Source organism: Bos indicus, chromosome 23 (assembly GCF_029378745.1).
Source record: "Bos indicus isolate NIAB-ARS_2022 breed Sahiwal x Tharparkar chromosome 23, NIAB-ARS_B.indTharparkar_mat_pri_1.0, whole genome shotgun sequence".
Classification (NCBI taxonomy): Eukaryota; Metazoa; Chordata; class Mammalia; order Artiodactyla; family Bovidae; genus Bos; species Bos indicus.
The window spans coordinates 18482851-18493295 of NC_091782.1; positions in this window are offsets into that span (position 1 = coordinate 18482851).

Consider the following 10445-nt stretch of genomic DNA (forward strand, 5'->3'; position numbering starts at 1 on the left):
ACTTTTAAAATCTAAGAATAGATTAGGTGGAGGGAAAAAAGCAAGAAACAGAATGTGTCTCAATGTTGGCAGTGATTTTTTTCCCCCAGATGATGGAATTACAGGTAATTTTTTCTTACTGATGCTTTTCAACATTTCTCTTTTTCCCACAATGAGCATGTTTAACTTTTTCTTATTGTAAATGAAATTCAATAACATTAAAGAACTTTTAGAATAAAGTAAAAATTTGGGGAATTTCCTGGCGGTCCAGTGGTTAGGATTCGGCACTTTCACTGTCCTGTCCCCAGTTCAATCCCTGGTTGAGGAACTAAGATCCTCAGCCTGTGCAGCCAAGCTTTTCTGTGCAGCCAAGAAATAAATGAATAAAATAAAAATTTAAAAGTCACCCATGATCTTATTTGCTTGATAAAACCACTGTTGTTGTTTGACTCCTTTTCCTATCCAGCTGTTTTTACCCAGAACCTGTAATGTTATATCCTGTTTTTTTTTTTTTTTTTTTGACGCATCATATATCAATAGTTTTCAAAAGCTACACTATGGATACAATGTATAAAAATACAACTAATGAGAACCTACTTTACAGCACAGGGAACTCTACTCAGTGCTCTCTGGTGACTAATTGGAAAGGAAATCCAAAAAAGAGGGAATATGTGTGTAGCTGATTCACTTTGATGTACAACAGAAACAAACACAACATTTTAAGGCAACGATACGCCAATGAAAATTTGTTAAATAAATTAATTAAAAGCATAATTTTTATGGCTCCATGATAGCCTGTAAAATAGATACACACTAATTTATTTAATCTGGTATTCCCAGGTGGCACAGTGGTAAGGAATCTGCCTGCCAATGCAGGAGACACAAGAGACACAGGTTCAATCCCTGGGTCAGGAAGATCCCCTGGAGTAGGAAATGGCAACCTGCTCCAGCCTGAAAAATTCCATGGACAGAGGAGCCTGGCGGGCTACAGTCCATGAGGTCGCAAAGAGTCAGACTCAACTGAGTGACTGAGCACACACAATTTATTTAACCTAGCCTTCATTACTAGATACTTAGGTTGTATTTACTTTTCACCATTATAGATTCATTCAACAAATATTTACTGAGCACCTATCTGCTAGTAGAGAATCCCATGGACAGAGGATCCTGGCAGGCTACAGTCCATAAGGTCGCAAAGAGTCAGACACAACTGAAGCGACTTAGCACACAGCACTCATGCAGCACGTATGTGCTACTACTCCATGCCAGACATCATCCTAGACACTGAGCTACAGCTCCAAGATAAAAAGCAGTGCTACAAATTTTCATATAGTTTTTTTCCATCTTTTAGATTCCTTCCTTAAGATGGAGTCTGAATTGATGAGTGACTGAGTCAAAGAATTTGTGAAAAATAAAGAGTTGCTTTCCATGAATGAAATTCACTGGCAATCACTGATGAAACAATAAAGATATCTGAAGCTTTGGAAGTTGATGGCATCAGATTGTATCACTTACTACATGTTTGAAGATTTTAGCACCTGGCATGTCACTCTCTTCACCCTTCCTTCTGCCAAACTCTTGGTGATTTTTTTTAAAGACTTTTTTTTATGTGGATCATATTTAAAGTCTTTATTGAATTTGTTACACTACTGCTTCTGTTTTATGTTTTGGTTTTTTGGCCTTGAGGCATGTTGGATCTTATCTCCCCAACCAGGGATCGAGGCTGTACTCCTTGCATTGGAAGATGAAGTCTTAGCCACTGGACCACTAGGGCAGTCCCTCTTGGTGATTCTTGATTCAGTACCACATAGACAAATTTTCCAATAAGTGTGATAGTCTATTTGCAAAGATGGCCACTACACTTCCTCCTGTCCCACATGACCTTTAGCAATGATTTTGCTGCTCCTCCCAGCAAAAGATAGAAGCCTATTTCTCAGGCTCTTGAATCTGAACTGGTCTTAGGACTTGTTTTGACTAATAGAATATGGTGGAAGTGACGTTATGTGAGTCCCCAGAATCTGGGTCCCAAAAACTGTTGCAGCTTCTGTTTGCTCCCTTAGAAAACTTCCAATGTCATGTAAAGAAGTTCAGTCTGGCATGCTGGAAGACAAGAAGCCCCATGAAGGAGACCTGAGATGCCCTGGTCAATATCCACAATATAGGAGGTCCTGTTAACTGCTTCAGTCAAGCTTCCAGATGACTCTAGCTCATGAATGAGCCCTGGCAAGACTAACAAGAACTGCTCAGCAGAGTCCAGCCATATTACCAGATAAACAGTGGATGAGCAATTAAATGGTGGGTGTTTTAAGCCACTCTGTTTTGGGATGTTGTTACTATAGAAATGCTGTTGTTCAGTTGCTCAGTCATGTCCAACTCTTTGTAACCCCATAGACTGCAGCACGCCAGGCTTCCCTGTCTTTCACCATTTCCCAGAGCTTGTTCAAACTCATGTCCATTGAGTCGGTGATACCATCCAACCACCTCATCCTCTATCGTCCCCTTCTCCTCCTGCCTTCAATCTTTCCCAGCAGCAGAGTCTTTTCCAAGGAGTCTACTCTTCACAAAGGTGGCCAAACTGATAAAACCAGCTTCCCATTTCCTTGATTTCTTCCTCTCCACCAATAAGAAGGATGTTCCCACCCAAACCTTGTTACTACCAATTGTTTCACACAGTCCGTAATTTTAAGTATTACACTTTCCTATAACCAGATCCTCTCTTTTCAGCCCATAGTACCTGGACTCAAACAAGCACTTTTGATCCTTAGGTTGTGTTTACTTTTTTTGCCATTATAAATGCATTCAACAGGGACTTCCCTGGTGGTCCAATGGTTAAGAATCCACCTACCAGTGCAGGGAACATGGGTTCAGTCCCTGGTCTAGGAAGATTCCACATGCCAGCAGGGCAACTAAGCCCATGTGCCACAACTACAGAAGCCTTTGTGCTCTAGAGCCTGTGCTCTGCAATAAGAGAAGCCACTGCTATGAGAAGTTCGAGCACCGAAATGAAGAGTAGCCCCCACTCACTGCAACTAGAGAAAGCCCACTCGTAGCAACGAAGACCCAGTGCAGCCCCAAATAAATAAATTAATATTTTAAAAATACATGCATTCAACAAATATTGAATTTGGATCTGTTGATTTGGGATCACTCATAAGGGCTACATTACAACTTTAGTGGGCCCTAAACACTTCGCCTGCATGAGCCTCTTCCTCCATGAAAGAATATTAAACGTTATATTTTATGATTGCCTTGGTATCAAGATAAATTTAATCCAGGCTGGATTCATTATTATATATTCATTTTTATTATACTCACTTTTTTCTTCTGATTTTACAGAAGAAAAATTAAATTAAAATATTTTGTGGGCCCCTGAAAGTATTGCAGGCCTTTGGCACTGTGCCTCCTGTGGATACGACCCAAGCCACTTAGCAGCAGCAGCAGCTCCTGTGGATAAGCTGGCCCTGTCTCTCATCCATTGATCTCACCTTCTTTTCAGCAGCCCCTACCCCCATCACAGCCGCCCTTCCCTCCTTCCCCAGCTTTGATTCCACGATCTATCATGATAATCAGCACCTTGTCTATACCAACTCTCTGGCCCCTCTCTCCCATCGTATTCATCTGGTAAAACCCCACCATGGTATGTTCTACAGCCAACACCCAAGCAGCTGAATGTGGCTGAAAATAACACATATCTAGGCTGTCTGGTGTCACTTAATTTCGTATCCTCAAGCACTCTTTGTGTTGAACACTCATGCTTCTGCTTTTCCCCAGTGCTGTGCACTCTCAGCCTCCTCGATGGTTATTTTTACTTTCTCCTTTCTCCTCCAACTGCCAACCCCTCGGTTCCTCCTCCCCCTGCTGGTGGTCTCGCTTCCAACTTCACGAAGAAAATAGAAGCAGCCTGAAGAGAATTTCCACATGCTTCCTCCGCCTACCTGCATCTGTCTCCGTATACTCACATCTGTTACCATTGATACGATGCCAGTTCTCTTACACAGGTGAACCCCTCCCTCCACCTGGGCACTAGTTCCCCATCCCTTCTTACCTGTGTCCCTCAGGGGCCCCAGCAGTTCTCCTCATCCCCTCTGCATAATCAGTCTGCTCTCTGTGAGCTCATTTTCATCATCCTGTCTCCCATCTTAAAATAAATGTTGTTGTTCAGTGACCAAGTCAAGTCCTACTCTTTTTGACCCCATGGACTGCAGCACTGCAGGTTTCCCCATCCCTCACCATCTCCCGAAGTTTGGCCAAGTTCACGTCCATTGAATCGGTGATGCCATCCAGCCATCTCATCCTCTGTTGCCCTCTTCTCCTGTTTTCTATCTCTCCCAGCATCAGGGTCTTTTTCCCAAGGAGTTAGCAACCTCCCTCCATTCCATATTCTCTTGCAGTTTGGCTCCTCTTTACTGACAACTCTTCAAAAACATTTGTCAACACCTACAGTCTTCACCTCATTTCCCCCCATTTTCTCTTGGACCCATGCTCGCCCTCCACTCCACCAGAATTCCCCTTGTCAAGGTCACTGATTCTATCGCCATTGCCAAACCCAATGGTTATTTCTTGGTCCTCATCTTGGTGGCTCTGTGAGCTGCATTGGACATGGTGGTTCCCCAGGCCTCTAGGGTTGATCTCACAAGATTTTCTACCTACCGCAATGGTTGCCCCTCCTCAGTCTCCTTTGCTTCATCTCTCTAATTTCTTCCGCAGCCCCAGGGCTCCATCCTCAGACCTCTTCTCTTTTCCAGCTGCAGCTACTCCTTTCATGATCTCATCCAGCCTAATGACTTTAAATACTAGCTGTAAGCTAATCACTCCCAAGTTTATATTTCCAACTTAAGATGTATCCTTAAAATCCAGACTCATGTATCCAACTGCCTGCTCGATTGACATCTCCAGCTGGGATTCTCCAATAGGTGACTCAGAGTTGGCATTTCCAAAGACAGAGTCCTGATTTCAGCCCCAGATGGCTTCCTATGTCGGTCTCACCTGTATCAGTGAATGGCCAAGTGTTTTAGGCTAAAATCCTTGGCATCATACTTAACTCTCTTCATTCTCTCACATCCCATGTCCTGCAAATCCTGTTGACTCTGCCTTCAACTGAGAATTTGTTCGCTTTCCACAATCTGACCTCTAACACTTGGGTCAAGCACCACTATTTACCTCCTGGATGACTGCGACAGCTTCCTAATGGGTCTTCTATTATCGTGTAGCAGCCATGGTGATCCTGATAAAGTGGAAGCCGGCTAAATGCCATGTGGTTTCTAAATTGAATCTTGAAACAGAAAAACAAATCATTAGTGGAAAAACTGGTGAAGTCTGGATAAAGTCTGGAGTTTAGTTTGCACAAAGTACCAGTGCTGGCTTCATAATTTTTAAACAATAATTTTATTTATTTATTTTAGGCTGTCCTGGGTCTTCATTGCTGCACAGGCTTTTCTCTTGTTGCAGCCAGTGGGGACTATTCTCTAGCTGTGGTGAGCAGGCTTCTCATTGTTGTGGCTTCTTTTGTTTCAGAGCACAGGCTGCAGAGGTTGTAGGCTTCAGCAGCTGGGGCATATGGGCTCAGTAGTTGTGGCTCTCGGGCTCTAGAGCACCGGCTCAACAGCTGTGGTGTACAGGCTTAGTTGCCCTGCAGCTTGTGGGATCTTCCTGGACCAGGGATCAAACCTGTGTCTCCTGCACTGGCAGGGGGATTCTTTACCACTGAGCCACTGGGGAAGCCCTGACTTCATAGTTTTGACAAATGTACCACAATACTGTATAATGTTAATACTAGGATAAACTGGGTGAATGCTATATGGGAACTCACTTTACAATTGTCCTGTAAATTGCAAATTACTCAAAATAAAAAGTTTGGGTTTTTTTGGTCATGTCCTGAAGCATGTGGGATCTTAGTTCCCCAACCAGATATTGAACCCACATCCCCTGCATTGGAAGTGTGGAGTCTTAACCACTGGACTGCCAGGGAAGTCCTTAAAAAGTTTATTTAAAAGGTAGAGGTCAGATTGTCACATCTCTGCTCAAACCCTTCCAATGGATCTCATCTGACCTTGTCCCCTACATTCCCCATCCTTGCTCTGCTCCAGCTAAATTGGCCTCTGTGTTGATCTTTGAACACATCAAGCATGTTCTCTGCCTCAGGACCTTTGCACTAGCTGATCCTTCTGCCTGGAATGCTCTTACTCAGATATTTTCATAGTTCACTCCCTCATTTCATTCAGTCCTCTGTTCAAATTTCATTTTGGCAAAGAGGCCCTCCCCAGTTACACTATAGAATAACCCCGTTTCTACCCCAGGCATATTTCCATTCCCCTACTTAATTTTTCTCCATAATTCTTATCCCCACCTGGCCTATATATCTATTAGCATGTTTATATATTGGCTGGCTCCTTCCATTAGATTATAAACTCTGTGAGGGCAAGGACTTTGATTTTCTTTTTTCTTTTTTGGCTGCACCTTGTGACATGCAGAATCTTAGTTCCCCGACCAGGGATTGAACCTGTGCTCCCTGCAGTGGAAGCATGGAGTCCTACCCATTGGACCACCAGGGAAGTCCATCACAGCCCTGCTCTTATCATTGTGAAAACTGATTGGTATGGGCTATCTGGTGCTAATCAACCCTTGGCTTTGATTTCTGCTTCACAGTACAACTTAGTGGCTACTCTTTGGAAGACTTTGGGAACACTTAGGCTAAAAAACGTGATGACTTTGGGGTTCTCCTAAGCCTGCCTGATTAGTGAGTGGCCTGTTTTAGAAGGGTGCTAGTAGACATCTGAGGTTCATTTCTGGCTTTGATCCCAGACCCCACCAGTAACTATTGCTTTAGAATACCCAATCTTCCAACCTTCTGGATTCCCCACTTTCCGGAGCATTTCCTTTCTGAGTACCAGACAGTCAACCTCTCCTCCAGGGCCCCCAACCATGTGGATTCATCTTTCTTGGCCTTCCCACCTATCACCTTGGGGGCAGGTCCCCAAGTCCCCTTCCTCTCTCCCTAACTTCCTTTCAAACCAAAAGTTTTGTATATTACCAACACCAAATGAAGATGCAGAGACAAGAGAATGTGGAACAAGAGGAAAGCCTCATTTATTTGCACATTCATGGACCCACCCACAGATATTTCTCTTTCTCCCTGGCAGAGCCTAGCATGTGGTCAGGAGCTGGGAAAGGACCCCACACACTCAGTAAGCATCAGTCAAATGTGTGCATGAATTAATACGAATGAAAACAGATACTGGGCCTTGATCTCAAGTAGCTGACAGTCTAGTAGGGCAGGCACACCCACTCCATGTAAACAGGGGTCCAGGTGCACCTGTACGGTTAAGACCTCGTGGAGACCCAGGGGCATGCAGGCCTGACCCTTGTCCTCACCAGCTAAGGGACAATCATCTGCCTGCTTGTTCCATCCTGTCACGGCTTCCCCAAGCCAGTTCTGGCCAGTCCACCAAGCGGGGGCTGCAGAGGGAAGCTGGGTTGGTGCAGGTAGGGAGTCAGGCGTGTTTGTGTAGTCCCACCCTTCGCTGGGGCTTTCTGCCAGCCCAGGGCCCTGCACAAATGCCCTCCCCCTCTGGCTGCTTCCTGTCCTCCACCCCTACCTCTCCCTCAGAGCAGGAGTGGAGGCAGCTGCTCAAGGCCTGAAAACTAAACCAGCTATTGTGCCCCTCCTTTTGGCTTTGTTTGACTGTGGGGGAGGGGGAGGGGAGGGCTTATTATGTGCCTCAGGGGCTGGAGTGCCAAGACTCAGGCCCCAGATGCCATGCTTGGGGTATCTGGGATACCTGCTCAGGGAAAGGGAGGAAGCTGAACTACGGTTGATGCTGACTGTGGGTTTCGGGGTTAGTTGAGAAGTGGCAGAGAGGGATGCTTTGCCTGCTGATGAGCTAAGTGCAGTCACAGGGCTCATGTCCACATGTCAAGAGAGGGGATGCCTCTATTTGGAGCCATGAGAGTGTGCAGTTCCTGTGCACAAGTCTGGAAGGACAAGAGGCTCACCCACATCTAGAACTATGAGTGTAAAGCTCAGTGGCACCAAGTGTTCACACAGCACCCAGTGCCCATGATGGGTGGGGGAGGCGATAGCCCAGGCAGGTCCTGCTCTAGCCCCTCCAGCAGCTGCTAAAGGAGCCATCCCCAGAGTTTTCCTTGAAGGCTCTGGGAGCTGGGCCCCTCTTTTCACATTTCATGTAGAAGCCCCAATCACTTGATCTGTAGGACAGCATACACGTTTGAGGCCGAGTGTCAATGCACACCTGGGATGGATGGAAGCCCTTGTGATTTGGCAAAGAGACAGGGGGTGGCAGAACTACCCAGCTGATGGGTCAGAATGAAGTAAGGCCTAATGAATGGGCCCCAGTGTGGTCCAGAAATGGAGATAAGCTATTGCTTCCGCACCTTTTTGAGCTTGCCCAGGACTCAAAACCGAAGTCTGAGAAGGGAAGCATTTGCCTGAAGTCTGAATGTGGGAAATAAGCCCTGCCCTTAAGGAGTCCCAGCCTTAGAGCTGACTATGGTGGGACTCCACCAGAAGCCAGAACACAAAACTCAGTATCATATAAAGATGTATGGGTTGTGTATTTAAAAATAACTTTTTACTGGAAATGTTTTTATTGTGGTAAAATATTTATGACATTTTCCATTTTAGCCAACTTTTTTTTTAAAGATTAGTGGTTGGTTGCTGGTAGAAGTGGGAGTGGGGGAGATGAATAAACAGAGCACAGAAATTTTTTTATTAAAAAAAATATATATATATTTATTTGGCTGTGCCAGATCTTAGTTGCAACACACAGGACCTTTAGTTGTGCATATGAGCTCCTAGTTATGGCATGTGGGATCTAGTTCCCTGACCAGGCATTGAACCCGGGCCCCTTGCATTGGGAGCTCAGAGGCTTAGCCACTGGACCACCAGGGAGGTCCCTTTAGCTAATTTTAAGCATACAGTTCAGTGGCATTAACACTGATCGCCAACATTCACCTTGTTGTACAATCACCACTATCCAGGTCCAGAATTTTTCATCTTCCCAAACTGAAACTCGGTACCCATTAAACACTAACTCCCCCATTCCCCAGCACCTGGCAACCACCGTTCTATTTTCAGTCTCTAAGAACCTGAATACGCTAGGCCTCTCCTAAGAGTGGAATCATGGAGTGTTCGTCCTTTTGTGACTGATTTATTGTACATATTGCAGTGTCTTCAAGGTGCATCTGTGTTGTAGCATGTGTCAGAATTTCCTTTTAATGGCTAAAAAGTACTCCATTGTATGTATATGCCACATTTTGTTAATCCATTTGTCCTTTACAATTGGGTTGCTTCCACCTTTTGGCTGTTGTCATAATCCTGCCATGCATAGCATCATTCTATATATCAGTATAGAAATACTTGTTTGAGTTCCTGCCTTATCTTTAACAGTTAAGAGGCTTTAAGAATATTAAAGAACGCAAGATCCTATCCAGTTTCAAGGTCTTTAAAATTACATTTCTTAGACTTACATCAAATTCAACATCCAGAGATAGGAAAAAAGACATTTAAATGTAATAAAAGCGTATCCACCAGGGTGGCAGCTGTGGTATTCTGTTAATAGATAGAAGAATTATGAAATGTGTATAACTTAAATCTAGGGAAGCAGACTAAGTTATGACCTCTTGAGGTTTTGAAAGCATTGTCAGAAAAAACATGTAAATGGAGTTCAGCATGTCTAATCAGGTCACAAACAAGACGACAGCCTCCTAAACTATTAGTAGATAAAGTCAGTTGCAACTCAAATGACTGAATATGGTTTAAGGCCCTGCAAGCTAACATAACAGGGACTTCCCATGATGGTGGCCCAGTGGCTAAGACCCCATGCTCCCAATGTAGGGGGCCTGGGTTTGAACCTTGGTCAGGGGACCAGATCCCACATACCCCAACTAAGAGTTTGCATGCCACAGCGAAGATGGAAGATCTTGCATGCTGCCAACTAAGACTCGGTGCAGCCAAATAAATAAACATTTTTTAAAAAGCCACACACACTCGTTCATTTGCACACCCACAAAGAGAGGAGTGATGATGTCAACCAGTTCCTTCATAGTAAAAATAACTTTATCTTGCTTATGCTAAAAGTTAAAAACTCTGGAGGACTGTGACTTCTTTTCTTTTCAAAGACATGTTTATGTTTACTGCCACTTTCCCTGCTTACAAAATATAAACTTAAATAGTTTTTCAGGTTTATTTACACTAAATTTGTTTACCTGACAGTTCACGGACTTTCCTCTCCCTATGGATCCCAAGACAATTTCGGGAAAGGTAGAGAGACGATCTTTCTTTTCTCTTTCTTCCTTCAGGCAGATTCCTTTCAGAAAACAGTAAAAATCATTTCAAAATAATCTGTTGTGGTCTTATATCACAACAAATGTCACATTTTGAAAGTACTGTATGGGTAATTTTAAAATTATTTTTAAAGAAATATTTATTTATTTGGCTGTGCTGGGTC